This window comes from Dendropsophus ebraccatus, chromosome 9 (assembly GCF_027789765.1).
Source record: "Dendropsophus ebraccatus isolate aDenEbr1 chromosome 9, aDenEbr1.pat, whole genome shotgun sequence".
NCBI classification, from domain to species: domain Eukaryota; kingdom Metazoa; phylum Chordata; class Amphibia; order Anura; family Hylidae; genus Dendropsophus; species Dendropsophus ebraccatus.
In genome coordinates, this window is record NC_091462.1 from 108,528,425 (window position 1) to 108,542,019 (window position 13,595).

The following is a 13,595-nucleotide window of genomic DNA, read 5'->3' on the forward strand; positions in this document are numbered from 1 at the left end:
GATGTAGCAGAGCTGAGATGGTGATATGGATATAGCAGAGCTGAGATGGTGATACGGATATAGCAGAGCTGAGATGGTGTTAAGGATGTAGCAGAGCTGAGTTGGCGTTGGGGATATAGCAGAGCTGAGTTGGTGTTGAAGATGTAGCAGAGCTGAGTTGGTGTTGAAGATGTAGCAGAGCTGAGTTGGTGTTGGGGATGTAGCAGAGCTGAGTTGGTGTTGAAGATGTAGAAGAGCTGAGTTGGTGTTGAAGATGTAGCAGAGCTGAGTTGGTGTTGAAGATGTAGCAGAGCTGAGTTGGTGTTGAAGATGTAGCAGAGCTGAGTTGGTGTTGAAGATGTAGCAGAGCTGAGTTGGTGTTGGGGATGTAGCAGAGCTGAGTTGGTGTTGAAGATGTAGCAGAGCTGAGTTGGTGTTGAAGATGTAGCAGAGCTGAGTTGGTGTTGGGGATGTAGCAGAGCTGAGTTGGTGTTGAAGATGTAGCAGAGCTGAGTTGGTGTTGAAGATGTAGCAGAGCTGAGTTGGTGTTGAAGATGTAATAGAGCTGAGTTGGTGTTGGGAATGTTGCAGAGCTGAGTTGGTGTTGGGGATGTAGCAGAGCTGAGTTGGTGTTGGGGATGTAGCAGAGCTGAGTTGGGGATGTAGCAGAGCTGAGTTGGTGTTGAAGATGTAGCAGAGCTGAGTTGGTGATGTAGCAGAGCTGAGTTGGTGTTGGGGATGTAGCAGAGCTGAGTTGGTGTTGGGGATGTAGCAGAGCTGAGTTGGGGATGTAGCAGAGCTGAGTTGGTGTTGAAGATGTAGCAGAGCTGAGTTGGTGATGTAGCAGAGCTGAGTTGGTGTTGGGAATGTAGCAGAGCTGAGTTGGGGATGTAGCAGAGCTGAGTTGGTGTTGGGGATGTAGCAGAGGTGAGTTGGTGTTGGGGATGTAGCAGAGCTGAGTTGATGTTGGGGATGTAGCAGAGGTGAGTTGGTGTTGGGGATGTAGCAGAGCTGAGGTGGTGTTCAAGATGTAGATTGCCCGACCCCCCCCCCCCCCCCCCACACACACCTACGGCCATCACCATCCCGGTCTCACCCGTGGCAGCATGTTACTCCCCCCGCCCCCGGTCTCACCCGCGGGACGTTCCTTCCCCCTGTCTCACCCGCGGCAGCACCCGACACCCCCCACCCCGTCTCACCTGCGGCCATCACCACCCCTGTCTCACCCATGGTCCCCCCCCCTCTCACCTGTGGCAGCACCCGACCCCCCCACCCCGTCTCACAGGCGGCCATCACCACCCGGCCTCACCCATGGCACACGTTCCTTCCCCCCCCTCTCACCCACGGTAGCACCATCCCAGTCTCCCTGCTCTTCCGAGGCCTCCCGCAGGTGAGACGGGGTGGGGGGTCGGGTGCTGCCGCGGGTGAGATGGGGTGGGGGGGTCGGGTGCTGCCACGGGTGCATGATGAGAGCGGGCGGCGGGGAATGCCCGCAGGTGACACCGGGGGGTGGGGGGGGGGTTGTGGAAAATGGGTGCCGCGGGTGAGGAGGGGGGGTGCCGCGGGTGATCGAAGGGGAGGTTGCCACAGGTGAGCGCTGTCAGTGTGAGCGCAGTCAGAGGGAACAGTGCAGGGGAGCGCTGGGGGGCACAGAGTGCTCCGGGGCTGTGGGGCACACGGTATGGGTGACGGGGGTGGCTGCTGTTAGAGAAGGAGTCAGTGAGAAGGGTGCGGGCCAGGAGCAGGGAGCGTGTCGGAGTGGACTGAGAGCTGATGATTCTATCTGTTTGGTGGGGGTGAATGCTTCTAGATAACAACAAAACTGTGCAGAATTCGTAATAAACTGATATTGGAAAGATGGAAAGCTACGGGTGGGCAATGTATTAATGCAAAAATAATTTTGGGGGGAATACCCCTTTAAAGGGGTTATCCAGCGCAAGAAAAACATGGCCACTTTCTTCCAGAGACAGCACCAATGTTATCTCTAGTTCAGGTGCGGTTTGCAATTAAGCTCCATTAACTTCAATGGACCTGAGTTGCAAAACCCCTCCCAAACTGGAGACAAGAATGGTGCTGTCTCTGGAAGTAAGCGGCCATGTTTTTGTAGCACTAGTCTACCTAACTCTTGTGACCGCACTCTAATAATGTCAATCGTGTGCTGCTGAGCAAATAGGAAGAGGAGAGGGTTGCGGATTATGTAGAAGGTGAGCAGGGGGCTACCTACAAATTTACAGAGGGGTAACTACCGGGGAGGGGGGCAACTACTGTGGGGGGGGGGGTGCAACTGTCAGGGGGACTACCTACAGGGGATACCTATATGGGGAGGGGGCTACTTACAGACTTACAGAGGGGACAACTAATCGGGGGAAGCAAATAGTACCAGGGGGACTACCTACAGGCTACCTACACACTTACGGGGGGGGGGGGGGGGGAAAGATATGTAGAGGAAAAGATAAGTGAGCCTGACTGAGCAAATATAAAGCACAGAGTAAAGCAGACAGAGCCTGGTCCCAGGAGGTTATCCTCATTACTTTAAAGATTACCATTAACTAAACTAACCTCCCATTTAAAAGGTCACATGTCACCTAGATTTTCCTTTTCTGATTCTGAGTTGGACACTGATCATATCCTTTTTTTTCTAATCTGTTCCTTCTTTCTGGTTATTTATATATTTTTTAAAAATTTTGTACATTATTATGGGGGAAGCCGTTCTACCTGAGCAGCGTTTAGCGACATGCTTTACAGCAAGATTTCAGGATCACTACATAATATAGACAGTAGAACGGAAAATAAAAATAAATAAATAAATAAAAATCTCCAAAATTTCTGCAAAAATATGTAAACAAAAGGTCATATACCTACTGGGGGTCATCTATCAAAAAATGGGGGCACCTGACTATCTACAAAGGTGTAACTGCATACTGGGGGAGGCACCTATCTACCTACTGGGAGGTATATAACGACTGGGGGCATATATCTTCATATGGGGGGGGGGGGTTAACTACCTACTGACAGAGGTCCCTTTACCTACTGGGAGATATAAAATTACCGTGGGCACATATCTAGTGACTGGGGGGCAACTACCTACTGAGAGAGGTACCTATTTACCTACTGGGAGCTATGTATCTACTGGGGGCACATATCTATCGACTGGGGGGCAGCTACCTACTGGCTACACTTGTCTACTGACTAGTAGTGGCACTTGGCCACCTACTTGGGGAGAGAGAAGAACATATACAGTTAGTGAGACTGCCCCCTGTGAGTCACTGGATGTAACTGTATGTAATCGCTTATGCGGTCTGCAAAGTCTATGTATCTACCAGTATATGGTCACTGTATGGGGGTTGTATTTCATTCAGTACCAGTATGGAGATAATATTCAGACTCTATGTTGTTATGCTGTGTAGTCATCGCCTGGCGGTATTATTTATTTCTTGTACAAAGGTATTATTGGTAATGATGGGTTTTATATACTGCTTTTTGTTTAGTAACAGTGTGCCGGTATTATTCAGTCACTGTATGGCGGTCATGGTATGATTGGAAAATGTATACTGGTAGTATTGGTTGGTCTGGTATTTGATATTCGTATACTGCTATGATTTAGTACTATATACTGTACTGTATCACTATTATTTAGAGGTATACAACGTTGTCACACGTGTTGTCTTGCAGATTTATTTTGTGTTTTTGGGGCAAGACGGTAGGGGGTTTGGGGCGTCAGTGCCCTATGACTCTCCAGACAGGGGGGGGGGGGGGCTTTGCTTTGGCTCCTGACGGAAGTGGTTTATCTCCTGGTATTTCGTCTACCTGGTTTGCTAGAGAGCTAAGAATATGCATATTGCTGCATGTCCAGTCCTGACGGACAATTAGCCCCCTGGCTATTCCAATCAATGGGAAACAAAAGGATTTTAAACCCCCACAGAAGGTGTGTGACTATGTAACTATGAGGGGTAGGGATGGTGCAAAGGTGAAGGTGTTGCCAGGACAGAGTAATATTGTCCCCCAAAAGGAGAAGAAGCCCCCTATAGAGGCGGACTGCTCACCTGCTGCAGGAGTGTGTGGGAGTGTGTCTCCTCTCTCCTCTCTTCTGTAATGATCGCCCTGAGATCTGTATACAGTAATACCTGCTGCCTGAACAGGTCCGACTGGAGAGTAATAGTCACATAGTCACAAAGTACAACCCCGAATATCCAGACACAGAGCTCCGGGACGGCCGGGAGAGAGAGAGAGAAGGGAGCTGGGGAGCCAAGCAGGGTAAGTCACCCAGAGAAGTGCCCAACTATTACTGGAGCCGCACCAAGTATAGTGAGGGGGCAAGACTCATCTAACTAGCTATCTATCTCCTATCTATCTATCTATCTATCTATCTATCTATCTATCTATCTATCTAAGAAATTCAGAATGAATGCAGCACTCGTGTAGCGATGAATGTGGTGCCAGGCGGTATATACCATGAATTCTATCCCATGAGTGCTGCGGTATTCTTCTGATTTATATTATCTATCTATCTCCTATCTATCTATCTATCTATCTATCTATCTATCTATCTCCTATCTATCTCCTATCTATCTATCTATCTATCTCCTATCTATCTATCTATCTTCTATCTATCTCCTATCTATCTATCTATCTATCTATTTCCTATCTATCTATCTATCTATCTATCTATCTATCTATCTATCTATCTATCTATCTCCTATCTATCTATCTATCTATCTCCTATCTATCTATCTATCTATCTATCTATCTCCTATCTATCTATCTATCTATCTATCTATCTATCTCCTATCTATCTATCTATCTATCTATCTATCTATCTATCTATCTATCTCCTATCTATCTATCTATCTATCTATCTCCTATCTATCTATCTATCTATCTATCTATCTATCTCCTATCTATCTCCTATCTATCTATCTATCTATCTATCTATCTATCTCTCCCGCAGACGGGTCCTAGACCCAGATACAGATACTCTGCAGCACTTCGGATGAGTTGAAAAAAACATGAAATAATTTATTACATCCAACGACGATACACAGCAACAGCAAACAACATTGTGTGTATCACTTACCTTGTTTGTTGTGTATTGTTGTTGGATGGAATAAATTATTTCATGTTTTTTTCACCTCATCCAGCGTGCTGCAGAGTATCTATCTATCTATCTATCTATCTATCTATCTATCTATCTATCTATCTCCTATCTATCTATCTATCTATCTATCTATCTCCTATCTATCTATCTATCTATCTATCTATCTATCTATCTATCTATCTCCTATCTATCTATCTATCTATCTATCTATCTATCTCCTATCTATCTATCTATCTATCTATCTATCTATCTTCTATCTATCTCCTATCTATCTATCTATCTATCTATCTATCTATCTATCTATCTCCTATCTATCTATCTATCTATCTATCTATCTATCTATCTCCTATCTATCTATCTCCTATCTATCTATCTATCTATCTATCTATCTCCTATCTATCTATCTATCTATCTATCTATCTATCTATCTATCTCCTATCTATCTATCTATCTATCTATCTCCTATCTATCTATCTCCTATCTATCTATCTATCTATCTATCTATCTATCTATCTATCTATCTCCTATCTATCTATCTATCTATCTATCTATCTATCTCCTATCTATCTATCTATCTATCTATCTATCTATCTATCTATCTTCTATCTATCTATCTATCTATCTATCTATCTATCTATCTCCTATCTATCTATCTATCTATCTATCTATCTATCTATCTATCTATCTCCTATCTATCTATCTATCTATCTATCTATCTATCTATCTATCTATCTCCTATCTATCTATCTCCTATCTATCTATCTCCTATCTATATATCTATCTATCTATCTATCTATCTATCTATCTATCTATCTATCTCTCTTTTTCTGGTGTCATCCCCCTGCACTCCGGTAGCTTTTATATAATAACATGAGGATTTGTATTATACAGGACGTGTTTTAGAATTTCCAGCTATTACTTTGTTGTAGATAAAAATTTATTTATTCTCTACCGTAACCATACACCGTACACCATATACCGTACACCATACACTATACACCATATACCGTACACCATACACCGTATACCATACACCGTACACCATATACCGTACACCATACACTATACACCATATACCGTACACCATACACCGTATACCATACACCGTACACCATATACCGTACACCATACACTTTACACCATATACCGTACACCATACACTTTACACCATATACCGTACACCATACACCGTATACCATACATTGTACACCATATACCGTACACCATACATTGTACACCATATACCGTACACCATACACCATACATTGTACACCATACACCATACATTGTACACCATATACCGTACACCATACACCATATATTGTACACCATATACCGTACACCATACACCGTAAACCATACATTGTACACCATATACAATACCGTACACCATACATCATACACCGACCCTGACACTCACACCTGCTGTGCGGTTTGTGTTGTTGCAGTTACAGGAATACTGTGTGAATCTTTTAGTGTTTTTTTTTTATCTGACAATTATAATTTGTATTTTTATTATTATTCCATGATATATCATTGCACATTTATAGTCCTGTTTGGCGGCTTTTCATTTCCCTCAATTATCCTTTACTGTAATGTGTGGCAATCTCCCTGCCATGACCCGGTGTGTAATGTAAGTGTATCACTCCGGTGATCACAATCTGGTATAAAAATGGTGACCCCCCACCCTGCAGTTATACTACTCAGGTGTGGTCAGTGCGGCGGATTACCTTGGTTTCTCCAAGCATAAAGCCGGAGACCGTACTGAGATTTCCTGGATGGGGATTAGTCAATGAATAGAATAAGGACTAACATAAAAGATAGGACGAGAGGAGAGGAGAGGAGATATATATATATATATATATATATATATATATATATATATATATATATATATATTTTGAGGTGTAGTCTTCCTGGCAATGCTCTATGGGGAACAAGTATGCAAATTAGTTTTTTTACAGAAGGAAGAAAACTGAAGGCAATAAAGGGTTAACTTAATAGGGTTAATAGGGTTAACCATACTGAGGAGTGGACTTTACTGTCCTGTACTATAGATAGCGGATACATTTATGACAGGGTAAAGTCTTGTTTTGCAGGTAATTGCATGGCTGTTACTATGTGAAGGTGCATTAACACGTAACGATTATCGTGCGAATTCGAACGATAATCGTACGTGTAAACGCAGCGAACGATCAAACGACGAACGAGAAATCGTTCATTTTGATCTTTTAACATGTTATCAAATCGTTGTTTGTCGTTCGCCAAAAATTGGCAGATCGTTCCGTGTGAACAGTCGTTCGCCGATTTAACCAATGTGTGAGATAGGCTTAAGCGATTGCCAAACGAATTTTCCGTACGATATATCGTACCGTATAAACGCTGATCGTTATGAAAAAAAATCGTTACTCCGACATCGTTAATCGTACGATTGGGCCAATTATCGTTTTGTGTAAACGCACTATTAGTCATAGTAGTTAGTGTTGCTTTGATGGGAAGGGTCCCGGCTTACCCCCTTCCTCTATAGTTGCAGTTTTCGGCCTTGTATCCAATGGGGACATCCCAAGGCTTCAAGGAATTGTCTGGTTTTAGGGCTGAAATGGTTTAGTGGAGAGTGAGAGAATGCAGGGTGTCACATAGTCATGGGCCAGGAGGGTCCGGCAGAGACGTCATATGTCACATAATACTGGGGGTCTCACATAGTCACGGGCCAGGAGGGTCCGGCAGAGACGTCATATGTCACATAATACTGGGGTCTTACATAGTCACGGGCCAGGAGGGTCCGGCAGAGACGTCATATGTCACATAATACTGGGGTCTCACATAGTCATGGGCCAGGAGGGTCCGGCAGAGACGTCATATGTCACATAATACTGGGGTCTCACATAGTCACGGGCCAGGAGGGTCCGGCAGAGACGTCATATGTCACATAATACTGGGGTGTCACATAGTCACGGGCCAGGAGGGTCCGGCAGAGACGTCATATGTCACATAATACTGGGGTGTCACATAGTCATGGGCCAGGAGGGCCCGGTAGAAACGTCATACTGTATGTCACATAATACTGGGGTCTCACATAGTCACGGGCCAGGAGGGTCCGGCAGAAACGTCATATGTCACATAATACTGGGGTGTCACATAGTCACGGGCCAGGAGGGTCCGGCAGAAATGTCATACTGTATGTCACATAATACTGGGGTCTCACATAGTCATAGGCCAGGAGGGTCCGGTAGAGACGTCATACTGTATGTCACATAATACTGGGGTCTCACATAGTCACGGGCCAGGAGGGTCCGGCAGAGACGTCATATGTCACATAATACTGGGGTGTCACATAGTCATGGGCCAGGAGGGTCCGGCAGAGACGTCATATGTCACATAATACTGGGGTCTCACATAGTCATGGGCCAGGAGGGTCCGGCAGAGACGTCATATGTCACATAATACTGGGGTCTCACATAGTCACGGGCCAGGAGGGTCCGGCAGAGACGTCATACTGTATGTCACATAATACTGGGGTCTCACATAGTCATGGGCCAGGAGGGTCCGGCAGAGACGTCATATGTCACATAATACTGGGGTGTCACATGGTCATGGGCCAGGAGGGTCCGGCAGAGACGTCATATGTCACATAATACTGGGGTCTCACATAGTCACGGGCCAGGAGGGTCCGGCAGAGACGTCATATGTCACATAATACTGGGGTCTCACATAGTCATGGGCCAGGAGGGTCCGGCAGAGACGTCATATGTCACATAATACTGGGGTGTCACATAGTCATGGGCCAGGAGGGTCCGGCAGAAACGTCATATCATATGTCACATAGTGCTGGGGTCTTTATTTCCTCATACCGAGAGCAGTAATACAGCAAGGAGTCTCTTGGAGGGTTTGTCAAGCAAGAGGAGGGGAAACATAGAGTACTGTACATGCGTCACAGGCACCATCATTTTTCCCAGTGCTAGCTGTCAGTATGGTATTTATGAGGCTGAATCTTTCCTGACAACACCCAGGACTGCGCTACTGCTAAGGAGGTCACTATGATAACCCCAGGGGCGTAACTACCACTGTAGCAGCCATAACGGCTGCTATGGGGCCCACCACATCAGGGGCCCCGTGGCCTGCTTCTGCAATAGACTGGGCCCCCTGAGCTGTCATCATTTGCTGCACGAGTTGGCCGGATCTGCAAATGTCTCTTTAACTGAAAGCACTGCAGTAATGACTACACTTCACAGCATAGTGGTCAGTCGGGAGGGGGCCCAACCAAAAGTTTGCTATAGGGCCCAGGCATTTCTAGTTACACCACCATGATAACCCCTCCGTGCTGCGGCTAGTTTGAGCTTTAATGACCAAGCTAAATTTTCAAAATCTGACCAGTCTCACTTTATGCTAGCCATTCTGAGATTTTTTTTTTTCGTGACATATTGTACTTTATATTAGAGGCAAATTTGGTCACTATCTTGTGTGGTTTTTTGTGAAAAACATCAAAATATCATGAAAAATTGGGATAATAATCATTTATTTTTCCATTTTTTTATAAAATATTAAACATATACTGTTTGGCGTGCGGTAAAAATAACATTATTATTGTATTCTCTGGGTCACTACGGTTATGTCGATGTCAAATTTGCAATTTTTTATTTTTATTTTACTATCACCACTGTGGCACAATAGAAACTATCTTCCTGAAAACAAAGGATAAAAACAGTCGCCACATTGCAAGATCCATAGCGTTCTTATCTTTTGGGCGACAGAGCTGCTTTTGGGCTCATTTTTTGCATGAAGATGTGATGTTTTTATTGATACCAAGTTTTACATATATAGGACTTTTTGATCTTTTTTTATGGCGTATTTTCTGGGCGGATTGATAAAATAGAGCAATTCTGGTGCTGTTTTTTTTTTTTTTTTTTACAGCAAGTGTTGTGCGATATAATTAATGATGTAGTTTTATAGATTGGGTTGTTATGGACATGGCGATACCAAACATGTATAGGTTTTGTGGTTATTAGGTGGTTTTATTTAACGGTTTATTATGTATAGGGAATATAATACATTTTTATTATCAGGGAGGCTGTGGGGGGGAGGGATTTTTTGTGTGTTTTGCTGCATTTTTTTTTTTTTTTTTTTTTTACTTATACACTAGTATACACTAACCAATGAACTTTTGATCACTATTACAATACACTGCACTACTACTACTATTACTACTCTGGCCTCTGGCATGGCTGTGTAAAGGCTTTACAATGGCAACCCTGGGGGCCTTCATCATCGTGATGATGATCAGAGGCCCAAACCTCGGGGCGGGTGAGTATATTACTGCACCTGACTGACAGGGGCATATAAGGGGCTAAAACTACCCGCAGAAGTAAATTACTGCACCGGGTAGTTGTAGCAGGAACTCATCTGCATTTATTCTGTCCCCGTCGTAAAAAGCAGATATGATGGTCACTAAGGGGCTAAAGAACAACTTCGGCCAAAATGTATTTTTATATATATATATATATATATATATGTATTTATATATTTTTTTATATATTTCATATAAATTATTACATAAGCAAATTTAGACAAATTCCTAATAAACACAAATTATGGGAATTGCACATATAGTCCAATTTCCCTCAATTTAGTAGATCAGACAGGCTTGAATTTCTCTAAAGAAAAAAAAGTGACATCACGACCTGGTTTATACCTGAAGGGTCCAGCAGGGGGCGCAGTATATGTAGAAATGACATGTAAAAAATGATAATTCAACTTTTTTTACATGTAATCTCTACATATACTGCATCCCCTGCTGGACCCTTTTGGTATAGACTGAGTCGTGATGTCAAATTTCTTTTAAAGAATATGAAGCCTGTATTATCTACTAAATTGAGGCAAATAGCATTATATGTGTATTTTCCATAGGAAAATAGGAATTTGTCTAACTTTGCTTATGTAATATATAAAAAAATTCGGCCGGAGATGTTCTTTAAAATGGATTTTGAGATGAATAGATAGATACATACAATGTAGATAGATTCCCTAAACTCAGGAGGTTTTCTGTTCACCAGGGTGCACATATGGTAGTATGGGGGGGGGGGGGGGGGTCTCTATACATACATAGCACATAGATTAGTGATAGTAATTGCTGGTGACTGGTTCATTTATCTCTATGCAGGTGAGGATAATCCCCAGTAATGTAGAAAACCAGTTACTGTGGAACAATAAAGGGAAAAATATCTGCGTAACTAGGTGGTGAAATAATAGAAAAAACGATAATGTTCTACATATAGCATTTTATGACACATAACCTTTGTCCAAAGCAGCTAAGATATTACTGATAAAGAGCAACTCTGGGTAATAGCGCAGTATGATCTCTACCCTATAATACCTGGAAATAGTACAGTATGGTCTCTACCCTATAATATCTGGTAATAGTACAGTATAATCTCTACCCTATAATATCTGGTAATAGTACAGTATGGTCTCTACCCTATAATATCTGGTAATAGTACAGTATGGTCTCTACCCTATAATACCTGGTAATAGTATGATCTCTACCCTATAATATCTGGTAATAGTGCAGTATGATGTCTACCCTATAATATCTGGTAATAGTACAGTATGGTCTCTACCCTATAATATCTGGTAATAGCGCAGTATGATCTCTACCCTATAATATCTGGTAATAGTATGATCTCTACCCTATAATACCTGGTAATAGTACAGTATGATCTCTACCCTATAATATCTGGTAATAGTATGATCTCTACCCTATAATACCTGGTAATAGTACAGTATGATCTCTACCCTATAATATCTGGTAATAGTACAGTATGGTCTCTACCCTATAATATCTGGTAATAGCGCAGTATGATCTCTACCCTATAATATCTGGTAATAGTATGATCTCTACCCTATAATACCTGGTAATAGTACAGTATGATCTCTACCCTATAATATCTGGTAATAGTACAGTATGGTCTCTACCCTATAATATCTGGTAATAGCGCAGTATGATCTCTACCCTATAATATCTGGTAATAGTATGATCTCTACCCTATAATATCTGGTAATAGTATGATCTCTACCCTATAATACCTGGTAATAGTACAGTATGATCTCTACCCTATAATATCTGGTAATAGTATGATCTCTACCCTATAATATCTGGTAATAGTATGATCTCTACCCTATAATACCTGGTAATAGTACAGTATGATCTCTACCCTATAATATCTGGTAATAGTACAGTATGGTCTCTACCCTATAATATCTGGTAATAGCGCAGTATGATCTCTACCCTATAATATCTGGTAATAGTACAGTATGATCTCTACCCTATAATACCTGGTAATAGTACAGTATGATCTCTACCCTATAATATCTGGTAATAGTACAGTATGGTCTCTACCCTATAATATCTGGTAATAGCGCAGTATGATCTCTACCCTATAATATCTGGTAATAGTACAGTATGATCTCTACCCTATAATATCTGGTAATAGTACAGTATGATCTCTACCCTATAATATCTGGTAATAGTATGATCTCTACCCTATAATACCTAGTAATAGTACAGTATGATCTCTACCCTATAATATCTGGTAATAGTACAGTATGGTCTCTACCCTATAATATCTGGTAATAGTATGATCTCTACCCTATAATATCTGGTAATAGTACAGTATGGTCTCTACCCTATAATATCTGGTAATAGTATGATCTCTACCCTATAATATCTGGTAATAGTACAGTATGGTCTCTACCCTATAATATCTGGTAATAGTATGATCTCTACCCTATAATATCTGGTTATAGTACAGTGTGATCTCTACCCTATAATATCTGGTAATAGCGTAGTATGATCTCTACCCTATAATATCTGGTAATAGTACAGTATGATCTCTACCCTATAATATCTGGTAATAGTACAGTGTGGTCTCTACCCTATAATATCTGGTAATAGTACAGTATGATCTCTACCCTATAATATCTGGTAATAGTATGATCTCTACCCTATAATATCTGGTAATAGTACAGTATGATCTCTACCCTATAATATCTGGTAATAGTACAGTATGATCTCTACCCTATAATATCTGGTAATAGTATGATCTCTACCCTATAATATCTGGTAATAGTACAGTATGGTCTCTACCCTATAATATCTGGTAATAGTACAGTGTGATCTCTACCCTATAATATCTGGTAATAGTACAGTATGATCTCTACCCTATAATATCTGGTAATAGTATGATCTCTACCCTATAATATCTGGTAATAGTACAGTATGATCTCTACCCTATAATACCTGGTAATAGTACAGTATGGTCTCTACCCTATAATATCTGGTAATAGTATGATCTCTACCCTATAATATCTGGTAATAGTACAGTATGATCTCTACCCTATAATATCTGGTAATAGTATGATCTCTACCCTATAATATCTGGTAATAGTACAGTATGGTCTCTACCCTATAATATCTGGTAATAGTACAGTATGGTCTCTACCCTATAATATCTGGTAATAGTACAGT

The 13,595-nt window shown here is 41.9% G+C and overlaps 1 protein-coding gene and 1 long non-coding RNA gene across 2 annotated transcripts in view; one reads left to right on the forward strand and one right to left on the reverse strand.

The window, feature by feature from the left end:
* The window catches only part of LOC138801451 (uncharacterized), a 23,468-nt gene extending 19,240 nt beyond the window's left edge, over positions 1 to 4,228 (reverse strand). Inside the window, exon 1 of the long non-coding RNA XR_011364621.1 lies at positions 4,023 to 4,228. This is a non-coding gene — a long non-coding RNA (uncharacterized lncRNA). The remainder of the gene's footprint in view (positions 1 to 4,022) is intronic.
* LOC138801450 (NXPE family member 4-like) overlaps positions 4,077 to 13,595 on the forward strand; it is a 27,672-nt gene continuing 18,153 nt past the window's right edge. The window contains exon 1 of the mRNA XM_069984294.1: positions 4,077 to 4,233. The gene's annotated coding sequence lies outside the window, so the exon portion shown is untranslated. The remainder of the gene's footprint in view (positions 4,234 to 13,595) is intronic.